Below are 13,075 nucleotides of genomic sequence, written 5' to 3' on the forward strand. Positions count from 1 at the left end.
GTTCAAGGGGAGGGAGCTGTTAAGAAGAAGGAAGTGACTGGGGACAGTCAGATGAGAATGGGTGGAGTACTATGCTGTTCGTTCTACCCCCAATAGATCAATATAACACGTACTCAAGTCCATAAATACAAAGTCATTTCCAGAGTGAGAGACCGATAGCCTCAGGGAGCCATCTGAGCTATGCTTGAAGGAAGCTATTCATAGACAAAGATGTGGAAGGAACCTTCTTTTAAGTGTGCTAGTCAGACTCCCTCATTTGACAGTAAGAGAAACTGAGGCCGAGAGAATCTGTGGCAGAGCTTGAATTCACATCCAAGCCCCCTTACTCCAAATCCAGCAACTCTTCCCATTGGGCTAGGCAGAGCTCCTAGGACATGTGGGATCCCTTTTACTCTTAGGCATTTGATGTGAATTGTCTCCTAGTCAGATGTGACTGGATGAAACCAGCTGGTTTGTAAGTTCCTTGAGGGCAGGGGCTTCATGTCAGAGGATTCCAGATTGAGAAGGGACCTCAGAGGGTGTCCAGTGACACCTTCATTTTATAGATGAGAAAACTGAGGCCCAGGGAAATTTAACCACTTGCCCAATGCCATACCAACTGAAAATATCATACCTTCTTATGTACCCTTATGTCACCTGCAAAGATTAGGGAGCAGAGTCAGTGTTAGAAGTGCAGAGCCTTAACTAGCAGTTTGGGGGATGGGGCAAGCAGCACCCAAATATGCCGTCAAATCAGTTTTTAGGACAGATTCAGTTGAGGAAGTGGGTACTAAAGGGAAGGTTTTGGAACAATGGGATCTGTGGGAACGGTAGCACTGACTGTTCTGTGATGGGGAGACTAAGACCCTAGAATGTCAGTCTTCCAGGGCAAAGACCCCAGAGCTTAATGAGACTGCTAACTTATTGAGGCTGCTAGCAGGGAATCTGCTCTCTGGTTGAGGTGGGGATAGGTGTGATGCAAGCTGGTCATCTGGCACCTTTCCTCTCTAATTGAGGCAGAGGTTAGCTAGGTGCTACTCCCATTGCTTCTGTACTTCTACAAATAGGCTCAATCCCCTCTAAATTTCACCCTGGGGCATAACGCTGGCTTCAGTGGGGGGTGGCGAGGGGAAAGGATGCAGGAGCATGTGAGACTTGTACCAGGCAGAAAGGGGAGCAGGTAGATAGAAAGCAGCAGGGAGGCAGAGGGGGCAGGGAGAAGGGAGTGGCGTTTGTGTCCTCATTGCCCTCAAGCAACCTGCAATTTAGATGGGGAAGGAAAACTAGTGCATACATACATAAAACAATTTGGATATGAGGAAGTGTTTTTATACAGACACACACAAACTGAAAGTACAGGAGAATTCAATAGGAGACAGATGAGTTGGAAGAGTCTAGATTTAGACCTGGAAGGCACCCACAGCCCGTCAAGTCTAACCCCTTCATTAGAAGCTGAAGGTGAAGAAACTGAGGCTCAGAAAGTTTTGCTCAAGATCACCCAGGTAATAGAGGCAGGATCCTCGGACCGAGAGCTTCTGACTCCAGAACCAGTGCTCTGCCCGCTGTGCCTACAAGGAACTCCTGAAAGGCTTCATGGAAGAGATGGGGCTTGACATATTAAAATGTCAGTCCATCTGTGGAGTCATACAACCACTCCGGAAAGCAGAAAACCGAAAATGGGGTCATGAATAGTCAGATATGACTGAATACAAAGGAACAACAACAAAAACCCCCTCAAAGAGGAAATTACTAGCAGCTGAGGAGTGTGAGAAAGCCTTGGTCAAAAGAAGGGACCTGAGCCTTCTTGAAGGAAGTTGGGGAAAGGGATGAGGAGGGAGAACATTCCAGGCACAGAATTAGGAGTGTCATATGTGTGGGATAGGAAGGGGGGAGAGAGAGATGTGTGGGACAGCGATGACCCTTACCCAAATTAATTCAGAGGCTTCTCTAGGTAGAAAGTAGAAAGGATTTTTATTTTGATCTCGAGAAAGAGTGACTCACACCAAAAGGCAGTTCGATGCAACACCGCAGGTGGTGTCAGCCAAGCAAGCATTTTTAGAGGTTCTAACTGCAACCCCCTACCTCTTACGCTTATTCAGAGGGCACAGTCTAAACACGAAAAAGCTACCTCAGCAACAGCAGTGGAAATTACAGAATCATTACATAGTTTTCACCTGCCTTTCCCTCCTTCAAGTATCCTCTTAGTACATCCTGTTTCATTTTAGATCCTGGAACAATTTGTAGTTATACTTATTTTTGCAACAATTTGAACATATTTATCCGGGCGACTTACAAGCTTCCTGACCTGGGTACACATATATTATTATTAGGGGTCTTTACCTTATTTTACTTATTTGAGTTTAGATTTTATGAGGGGTCTTCACCAATCTCACTCAATCCGTCCTCTTATTTGTTTATTGAAGACCTCTCACACCAGTTTTGGTGTCTTCCCTCCACTATTTCATCTCTTAGTTCTGATCCTTCTGGCCCAGTCCTGTCTACCTGCTATACTGGGGTCCATCCCTGCTTCCTTAAGATCATCAGTTGAACTGACCCTTCGGCTTTCTTTTCTAATCTAATCGTCTTAGACAATGCATCCTGTGCTAATTTAGTGATTAACTGCATCATCCATGGGAGACATATGGGAAGAAGAACAACTCCACTGATAGCCATCAGGAGAAACCATAAGATTTGTTTCTTCCAAACCAAGACCACCAGGAGGTATTAAAGGGAGAGGACCAAGTCTGAACTGGAACATGAGCCAATTTCCTAATGTCTTTAGTAATTCCTTTCACCACTGCCCCATTATCACCAATTTTTACACAACATGTGGGTAGATACTCCACCTTCCTCAGCCAATAGGTAATCTAAAACTGATCTGTGTTGGAGGACCACTTCTCTGGTTTGGGTAGCCTGATCTGCTAACAGATCCAGAGCTTTCAAAGTCTGGTTAGTAATGATCTCTACCACTGCCTGGAGCCTAACTCATCTGTTAAGGATATAGATTGGGGTCCTATATCCCCAACTCCCATCTTGAGCCCAAGTAGCTGGTCCATAAGTTTGGATGATTCTCTCTGGGAGCCACACATTGCCCCACCCATTTGCTGACAATAGAGGCGTCTAGGGACCTTCTTAGCCAATCTTGACTGAGGCTATCATATAATCTTATTCCAAGATGGCCTCCCTCTCTTCCTGGAAGGAAAAAGAATTTGGGGCGGACTAATCCAATATAACAAACTCCAGCCCAATCAAAAGGGAGGTGAGTGTAGGCAGTGGGGCCGCAAATCCAATAGTGCCCTTTCGAAGCTGGTAGTTTAGATGCCGACTCCTCACACCATCCCCAGTGTATTTTGGAATGATTCCCTGCTGCTGGGTAGTAGTACATATTATAGGGTCCTAGAGGTCCACCTCCTAAGTTATTATCCTTATACTGACATTTCCACAGGGCTACATTCTCCTCCCATTCATAGTTTGTTGTGATGAGATCTCCTGTCCAGTTCACTTTATCCCAATAATATGAGAGGTAGTCCCTTTCCCCAGTTTCGTTGGTCCATCCCCAATTTATATAGGGGACCTGTAGAATTCCTTTCACCCCCTGGCATCAAGTTGCTTTTTCCCAAAGTTCAGCCTTTTTATGATCTTTTAGGAGGACTGCTACGTCCTTTGTGCCCTTGCTATTCCATTCTTGTTGGACCTTAGTACAATTATATATTTCTGCTCCCTTAATTCCTGTAAGGGTCCAATCGCAATGACTTTCCCCTAATACAATTTTCCCTTCTGTTTGGTTCAGGCAGAATACTCCTTTCCTTTCCTCAGTAAGCCGACAGGAATGTTCCTCCCAATCCTCCCCAAAACCTGTCTCACTATTTACTACAGATTTATTGCTAAGGAGCCATTCTGGTTTCAGAGGAACAAGGACGCATGGCCATTGGGATAGTCTCTGGGGTCCACCACAAATCCAACAGTTAGTCAAAAGTTAAAATTCTGAGCTACAGTTTCCATCAATTGTTCAAACATATTTTTCTCTGCTGACCAGGATACAGGAGCAAATTGTGCGGAGGTTAAAGAACAGATCAGAAATAGCATCAAGGAAATCCCCATGGTATCACACTCTGATTACAAGTAAAATGATTATGTAAAGAAGTAGAAACACAAGCAAAAATTCCAATCAACAATATGGTTACAAGTAGAACAGGAATTAACACACTTAAGAGGATAAGAATTCTAATTGATAAGGGTAGGGGTTTAGGGCTCATGAATCCAACCAGTGTGCGGCTGTTGTGGAGGCATAACTTCAATTCCCCTGGGTCTGTGGAATCGACTGTCCATTCAGCAGGGGGAGTTACCGGTCCCTTCACTCGTGTGTGGTGCGTCCAGCCGCGTTCTTTGGTCCGAACCACTGTTTATGAGGTCAGCAGGACTTAGAAGGGTCCTTCCCAAGATGGAGTGAGCTTTTCTTCCTTCCAAGTCCAGATCAGCACCCAATCACTAGGCTGGAATTTGTGAACTGGGAACCCCAAAGGTGGCATCTGGGCAATCAGCCCTTTATGCTGTAACACATTTAAATGCTTCACCAGACAGTGCACATAATTCCTTAAAAATTTATCCTTATAATTGAACATAGGGTCCCAATTTTCTCCTTTTCCACTTCCCCCAGGATATGGATGTCCACAAAGAAGCTCATATGGGGATAATCCAATATCCCTCCAGGGTTTTGTTCTGATTCTAAGGAGTGCCAGGGGTAAACATCGGGTCCAAGGTAATTGAGTCTCTAAGGTTAGTTTAGTGAGCTGTCTTTTAATTTCTTGGTTCATTCTTTCTACTTTGCCAGAGAAAGGAGGGTGCCAGGGAGTATGAAAATCCCAGTTAATATCCAAGGCTTGTACCAAAAATTGAAGAACCTTGAAAATGAAATGAGTTCCCCGATCTGAGTCTATCCACTCCACTAACCCGTATCTAGGAAGAATTTGTTCTACAAGAATCTTGCCGACAGCTGAAGCCTTTGCTTGGGTTGTGGGGAATGCCTCTACCCACGAGGTCAGATGGTCAACTATGACCAGAAAGTACTTGAGGTGGCCAACCGGGGGCAGCTTGTTAAAGTCTGCCTGGATGCTTTGGAAAGGTCTAATTTCCAGGGGTCTTCCTCCTGCAGGAAGTCAGCGTTGGGCTGACTTATTTGTCCTCCAACACACAAGGCATCCCTCCACTATTTGCCTCACCAGGGTATAAAGACCGGGAGATACATACCAGGTGAGAACTGCATCACACAGATTCTGTACATCCCAATGACTGCCTTGGTGGAGGTGTTGTAACACCTGCCTCATACTTGCCTTGTTTAATACCTCCCGACCATCAGGGAGGAACCAGTTCCCTTGGCTTCCATTCTGGGCCCCCAACTCTAGGGCCTTGTCTTCTTCCTCCTTAGAAAAGGAGGGAGGGGGTAGACTAGGAGTGAAAGAAGGGATTAGGACTAACACTGGATCACCTTGGTCATACGTCTTATCACCAACTCTCCTTGCCTCCTCATCTGCCAATCTATTTCCTTTAGCTTCAAAAGTGTGGCCATGTTGATGCCCATTAACATGTATGACAGCAATTGCCTCTGGTAACAAAGTAGAATGAACCAATCCCTTGCCTTTACTGTCCACCATTCCCCTTTCTTCCCAAATTTTCCCGAATACATGTACCACCTCCCAGGCATACTTAGAATCTGTAAAAATGTTTCCACTTTTTCCTTCTAGTAATTTTAAAGTCTGATTTAAAGTGCAAAATTCATGAGTTTGAGCAGACCAATCTTCTGGCAATCCCCCTGCCTCTTCTAAGGCAAGCCGATCCCCATTAATAATAGCATATCCATTTTTCCTTTTTCCTTCTACCACTCAGGAGGACCCGTCTATAAAAAGGTTTCTGGCTCCAGATATGGGAGACTCCTGAAGGTCCTCCCGAGTCTTTGTCTGAAAATCCACTGTTTCCAAACAACAGTGTTCCTAATCTATTTCCCTTGATCCTGTGCTAGTAAGAAAAGAGGCCGGATTCAGATTTGAGTCTTGGGTCAACACTAAGTCATCCTTTTCCAGTAATTTGGCCTCATACTTCAGGATCCAGCAATCTGTTAACCACCTCCTGGCCCTTTGATCTAAGATAGATCTAACTTGGTATGGTACACGAACTATCAGGCTTCCCCCAAAGGTAAGTTTTCTACTTTCTTCTACTAAGATAGCCGTCGCAGCTACAGCTTGTATACATACAGGCCATCCTCGGGCTACCAGATCTACGACTTTAGAGAGGAAGGCTACAGGTCTTTTCTACCCTCCTCTTATTTCTGCTAAAACTCCTAAAGCTATTCCTTTTTCTGTATTTACATAAAGATGAAAAGGTTTTTCTAAAGAGGGTAAGGGGGGCAGCTAAGTGGCACAGTAGATAAAGTACCAGCCCTGGATTCAGGAGGACCTGAGTTCAAATTCGGCCTCAGACACATAACACTTATGAGCTGTGTGACCCTGGGCAAGTCACTTAACCCCACTGCCTAACCAAAATAAATAAATAAATAAATAGATAAAGAGGGTAAGGCTAGAACTGGTGGAGGTACCAGGGCCTCTTTTAACTGACAAAAACTCTGTTGGCTCTCCGGTGTCCACTGGACAGAATTGGGTTCTTCTTCCAATAAGTGCTGATACAGGGGTTTTGTTAATATTGCATATGAGTCTATCCAAGTCCTACAATAGCCCACTAGCCCCAAGAACTTCCGTAACTCTTTTTAAGTCTTTGGGGGCTCAATTTGGAGGATTCCTGCCACTCCCTCAGGATCCAATCTTTTACTTCCCTCACTAATGAAATGTCCCAAATATTTAACCTCTCTTTCCACAAATTGTAGTTTCCCCTTTGAGACCCAGAGCCCTTCTTTCCCTAGGTAATTTAGTAATTCAATAGAGGCTCGACTGACTTCCTCTCTCTTCTTCCCTGCTACCAACAGGTCATCCACATACTGTAGCACTTGGGCTCTGGGAGGTGTTATAAACTTTTCTAATACGGCTTCTAATACTTGTCCAAACAAATTTGGTGACTCAGTATATCCCTGGGACAAAACACACCATCTATATTGCTGCTTTCTTCCTGATTCTGGGTCTTCCCAGAATGAATTTCCCAGGTGAAAATATCCCTACTTTCAGGGTCTGATGGGCAAGCCCAGAATGCATCCTTCAAATCTATAACACTGAACCACCAGCTATCTTCAGGAATTCTTCCCATAATGGTGTAAGGGTCGGGTACTACCAGATGGGAGGAGAGGACCACCTTGTTAATCTCCCTTAAGTCTTGTACTAGTCTATAGGTCCATCCCCCTTTTTGACTGGTAGAATTGGGGCATTAAAAGGGGAGATACAAGGTTCCAACAGCCCATCCTTTATAAGTTCCTGAATAACAGGCTGGAGACCCCTCCTTCCTTCCAGAGGAATGGGATACTGCTGGACCCTGACTGTCACTGTGGGGTCTCTCAATGTGATTCTAATTGGGGTGATCTTTACCTGCCCCCGATTATGGGATTGTGCCGAGACCTTGGGGTTTATTTCTTCTTCCTCCCCTTCTCTTAACACTAACATCCTTTTTGTAGGGATAATTCGGGTCCCTTGAGGTATTAACTGAATTGAGAGTTTGGTAATCAGATCCCTGCCTAGCAAATTGATCCCTGCCCCCGGTATCAAAAGAAGCCTCCCAAGGGCTGCTATTCCTTCACATTCTAATTCAATAATTTCAGTAAGGGGAACAGTAAAGGTGTCTCCCTTCACCCCAGAAATACGTAGAGTATCTTTGGATAATTTAGTCCCTTAGGGCAACTGTATCACTGAAGATCTGTGGCTCCGGCATCAATCGAGAACACTAATTCTTCCTTTTTGGTCCCACCCTTAAATTTATCAAGGGCTCTGGGTGGGTCGTTTAGATAAACCCCTGACACCCCTAATCTTCCAGTTCTGTAAGGGAGAAAACCCTCTGTTCAGACTTCCATGAAGGGCACTCCCTTCTCATATGACCCTCTTGCTCACATTCAAAACAGGTTAAGGGCCCCCCTCCCTCCATTCTCTCCCCAGGGGGTCTAAACCCCCTTCCTCTTCCTCTGCCATAAGAATTTGATAATTTTGCCTGTGGTTTCATCACTGACCTAGCTACCATCTGTATGGTCTGAAGCATCACTTTAGTTTCTTCCCCTTGTTGTTTTAGAGACTGTAACATGATTTTGGTGTTCTTATCCCTCTCTCTTTTCTCTTTTGATGCCCTGGCCACATATACCTTCTGTGCCATCTCTAGTAACTCATCCAGAGGCTTTGTCTGCCACCCGTCCTGTTTCTGTAACTTCTTATTAATGTCTGACCAAGAATTGGTAACGAAGTATACCCTCAATAAGTTCTGGGCAGTGGGGTCATGCTCCCCCAGCCCAGAAAACTTCCTCGTACACTCCTTAAGTCTAGTCAGAAAAGTGGAGAGGGTCTCATCCTTTTCTTGCTTGACCTACGCCACTTTATTCATATTCTGACTCCGGGGGACTGCATTTCCAATCCCCTGGACAATCATTGTTCTCAAATCTTTCATATTTTCCCTATGGGCTGTGTTGTTATGATCCCACCCTGGGTCCTGAAGGGGGAATTTCTGCTCTCCCCTAGGTCCTCCTTGTAATATCGGTTGAGGATCATCCCAAGCCCTCACAGCAGCCCATCTTACTTGACCTTGTTCTTCCCCTGTGAAAAGGATCCCTATGATTGACATTAACTCTGGCCAGATGTAAGCATTGGGGCTGAGAAACTGATCCATTTGTTCTGCCAAACCCACAGGGTCTTCTAACAATGATTTCATCTCCTTCTTAAACCCTCTCACCTCGGAGGTGCTCAAAGGGGCGCTCACAAACCCCAACCCTCCCTGTGCTAGCGGGACCTCTCTTAGGGGAAAGGATTCAACCTTGGTCTTGCAGGGGAGGGGAAAATTCTCCTGATCCCTAACTGATTGCTTAAGCTCTCTCCCGAGAGGGCCATGAGGAGTGGATGGGTTGAAATCAATCAGTTACTGTCGGTTCCCTCCTCTGCAAGCGAGAGTGGGGCAGAAGGAGATTCCAGGCCCCCTGCAACCGCGGGCAGAGCTGGTGGTGGAGGGACATATGGTGGGGGTAACGAGAGGAGGGGGTCCCAAGGATGGGGCTTCTATTCCTCTAATTCCTTTTTCGGCTTCTCCTCCTCCTGTTTTGTTAGTACAAATTGTCCCGCCACCGGCAGCCATAAAGCCGTATATTCACTTTCTTCTGAATTAAATAGAGTTTTAGAATTTACATGTAAATTTAATTGTTGGCATACCCAGTCCTCAGAGGATCTGTATTTTGGCCAACAATATTTAATCATCTTCTTTTTATCTTTTCCCTTATATTTGGATGATTTGTCCCAATCTTTAAGTCTGCTCCCTAGAAGCCTGTGCTCCGGGATATTGGGAAGATTTTTTGTGCTAGCTACCTTAGACTGTTCCTTTCCCATGGTTCACGAGTTCTTGCTCCCCATCTGAGGACTCACTTGGTCTCACCACAATTTCCGGGGAGTGAGAATCTTACGGACTTGAACCACTTAGACTTCCCCTCTCCCCTAACAGGTCACCCGGGGGCTCACCAGATCTTGCCCAGAGGGATCTTGGTTGCCTGGGTTGTATGCACAACTTCCTCGTGACCCAAAATTCAGCTTCGTTTATTCAGTGGTCTTCGCTAGCACAGTTGGAGCTCCTTTCACTTTCGTTTCTACTTTCTCCCGAGTTCCTCTCTTTGGGATCCTTTACCCAGCCAGAGTAAGATTCCCCCCCCCCACTGAGATCCAAGGACCCACCGTCTCCCGTGGGTCCCTGCCTAAGGATCTTAGTGAGAACGACCCCCTCCAGGCGGGAAATTAATCCTGGACCAGCCCCCAGAAAGCTGTGTGGGACGATGACCCTTACCCAATTAATTCAGAGGCTTCTCCAGGTAGAAAGTAGAAAGGATTTTTATTTTGATCTCGAGAAAGGGCGACTCACACCAAAAGGCAGTTCGATGCAACACCGCAGATGGTGTTGGCCAAGCAAGCATTTTTAGAGGTTCTAACCGCAACCCCCTACCTCTTATGCCATTGGCTGAGCTTCAGAGGGCACAATCTAAACACAAAAAAACTATCCCAGCCACAGCAGTGAAAATTACAGAATCATTACATAGTTTTCACCTGCCTTCCCCTCCTTCAAGTATCCTCTTAGTATGTCTTGTTTTGTTCATTTTAGATGCTGGAATAATTTGTGGTTATACTTATTTTTGCAACAATTTGAACATATTTATCCTGGCTATTTACAAGCTTCCTGACCTGGGCACACATATATTATTATTAGGGGTCTTTACCTTATTTTACTTATTTAAGTTTAAATTTTATGAGGGGTCTTCACCAATCTCACTCAGAGAGAAGGGGCATGTTCTAGCAACAAGCAAACAAAACTGCCTCCTGTGTCTGTACAGAACACCTTCTATGAGAAACTTCCACCAAGTGAACATTTTTAAAAACACTTCCCATACAGATGAGGAAATTCCCTCCACCAAGGCAGGTTGATACCTTTTCTGCAATTTATAATCTTAGAGAGATTGCTGAGGATATTGAAAGTTTTGTGACCTATCCAGAGTCACAAAGTCAGGTTGTATGAGCCTTGAAGGGGCAGCTAGGTGGCACAGTGGATATAGATTTCCAGGCTTGGAGTCAGGAAGACCTGAGTTCAAATCTGACCTCAGACACTTCAGACCCTGGGCAAATCACTTAACCCTGTTTGTTTCAGTTTCCTTATCTGTAACATGAGCTGAAGAGGGAAATAGAAAAAAAAAAAACCCAAAAACAAAACAAAACGAAACAAAAAAAACCTCTCCAGTATTTTTGCCAAAAAAACCCCAAATGCGGTCATGAAGAGTCAGACACAACTGAACAATAACAAATCAGTCTTGAACCCAGGTGTTCTTGGTTTACTAGCTGTATGTCCCTGGGCAAGTCATTTAAACCTGTTTGTCTCAATTTCCTTATCTGTAAAATGAGTTGGAAAAAGAAATGGTAAACCACTCCCCTAACTTTGCCAAGAAAATCCCATCATCTACAGAGAAATAAATATTTTATTTACTTGGGGACAGTGGAAAGACCATTAAGGTCCTGGGAGCTGGAGAAGGGCTCCATATAGGAAATATTAACTCAGCTGTTTACTTCTCTTCCTTTCCAAACACCACGTGTTTCTCCCAACAGTGTTATGCAATCTAGCTTCCAGCAACCAACAAAAGATAGAAACTCTGCCTCCTCCCCATTTCAGTGTCCAGGCTGGTACACTGGGTCCCTTCTCCAGCCCTTCCTCACCCCTCAGGGCCCGTGCTGCCTAGGTGGTAGTTAGCCTGACCCTGTTTTCAAGGTACAAGTCCATGATAAGAAGCAAAGTCATGAGCCATCATTTCTACAAGAGCTGCTAATGCAATGTGGTGGCCTCACTTGTGGTCGTGGCCTCACTTGTGGTCGTAGCCTCACTGGGCTAAGAGTAGCTGGGCCCAAGTGTCAAGGGGATTAGGTCAGAAGCAGGAAACCCATTTCCTTTGGTAGATGCAGATACAAGGTTAAAACTGGTTACAGACTTTCTCTAAGTTTCTAACTCACTCTGAACTCCTTGACTATTCTTACTTCAGATTTCTAACCTTTGTAATCGATATTGAATCTATAATAGAGAAGTAGGTGAGACTCTCCATCCAAAGGAAAGGTGACCATCTATCATGTTTTGCATATAACCTCTGTGAAACTGGCCCCTCCCCTGCCCTTCTCCCTCCCCTACCTGAGTACCAATGATTTCCTCCTTCTCAGTAGCCATTGTGGGGGTAGCTCTCTCTTTCATCGAGAAATTTGAACTGTGGGGAGAATATGGCAATTTTTATTAGATATCTTCTCTGTACAAGGAACTGTGATACCACTCTGGGAATGTTGTCGTGTAGTTGTTTCCAACTCTTTTGTGATCCCATAAACCATCCTGTCCATGGGGTTTTCTTGGCAAAGACACTGGAGTGCTGTGCCATCTCCTTCTCCAGTGGGTTAAGGTAAATAGAGTTTAAGTGACTTGCCCAGGGTCACATAGCTAGTAAATGTCTGAGGCTAGATTTGAACTCAGGTCTTCCTGACCCTAAGTCTAGCAAACTATCCAATGAGCCACCTAGCTGTCTGTGGTTGGGGGCAAGAAGAGGGGGCAGGGGGCAGGGGGCAGGGGGTTTGCTACAAGTGTGGAATGCTGCACGGACTTTCAAATGAGGGCATTATATCCCTGTTGTTCAGTTGCTCAGTTATGGGTTTACCATTTCCTTCTGTAAAATGTGTTCCCATTTTACAGATGAGGAAATGAGGCAAATAGGGGTTAAGTGACTTGCCCAGGGTCACACGGCCAGTAAGTGTCGGAGGCCAGATTTGAACTCAGAACTTCTTCCTGACTCCAGTTTGGGTGTCCCGTCCACTGTCTCACCTAGCTGCCCCCTCTGGGAATACAAAGGCAAAAAACGAAAACCAGACCCTGCCTCAATGTAATAGATTTCCTTCGTAATCCTATGCATTTTATTTTGTACATTTAATACCATTATCCTGAGAAGGGGTTCATAGTCCAAAGGGTCTATAACACAAAGTAAAGAACCTCTAATTTTAAAATTACCCCCTCTTGATTTGCACAAAATTATAGACATGTATTATCATTCAATTGATGATATGAAATATAAGCGCATCTCTGTTTAAAACTAAAAGAAACCAATTAAACAAATGACTTTGAATTGAAGTGAGATGATGTCTATTCTTATGGCTCAAATGTGAAATTGGCACCTGTCATTTCAATCTTTTAAATCTATTCTGCTCCTCCAATCAATTTCAATTTTGATTCACTTATTTTGTGCCTGCTCAGCCTAAGGCATTGTGCTAAGTGCCAGGAATATCAAGGTAAATGGGACCTAGTTCTTGTCCTCAAGATACTTATTTATATTAAAGCTATTTAATATATAGTTAGGGCTCTGAGCTCCTTTTCTTTCTTTCTTTCTTTCTTTCTTTCTTTCTTTCTTTCTTTCTTT

The 13,075-nt window shown here is 44.6% G+C and overlaps 1 long non-coding RNA gene across 1 annotated transcript; it reads right to left on the bottom strand.

Annotated features, from left to right (window-relative positions):
• Window positions 1-1,927: 1,927 nt before the first annotated feature.
• On the bottom strand, window positions 1,928-9,743 carry LOC114043228. Its single transcript, XR_003569068.1, has 2 exons — window positions 9,618-9,743; window positions 1,928-4,529 (listed from the first exon to the last, which is right to left on the bottom strand). It is a non-coding gene; the product is annotated as an uncharacterized LOC114043228 (long non-coding RNA).
• Between the last annotated feature and the right edge of the window lie 3,332 nt (window positions 9,744-13,075).

This window comes from Vombatus ursinus, unplaced genomic scaffold, assembly GCF_900497805.2.
Source record: "Vombatus ursinus unplaced genomic scaffold, bare-nosed wombat genome assembly UNPS02014768.1, whole genome shotgun sequence".
NCBI lineage: Eukaryota > Metazoa > Chordata > Mammalia > Diprotodontia > Vombatidae > Vombatus > Vombatus ursinus.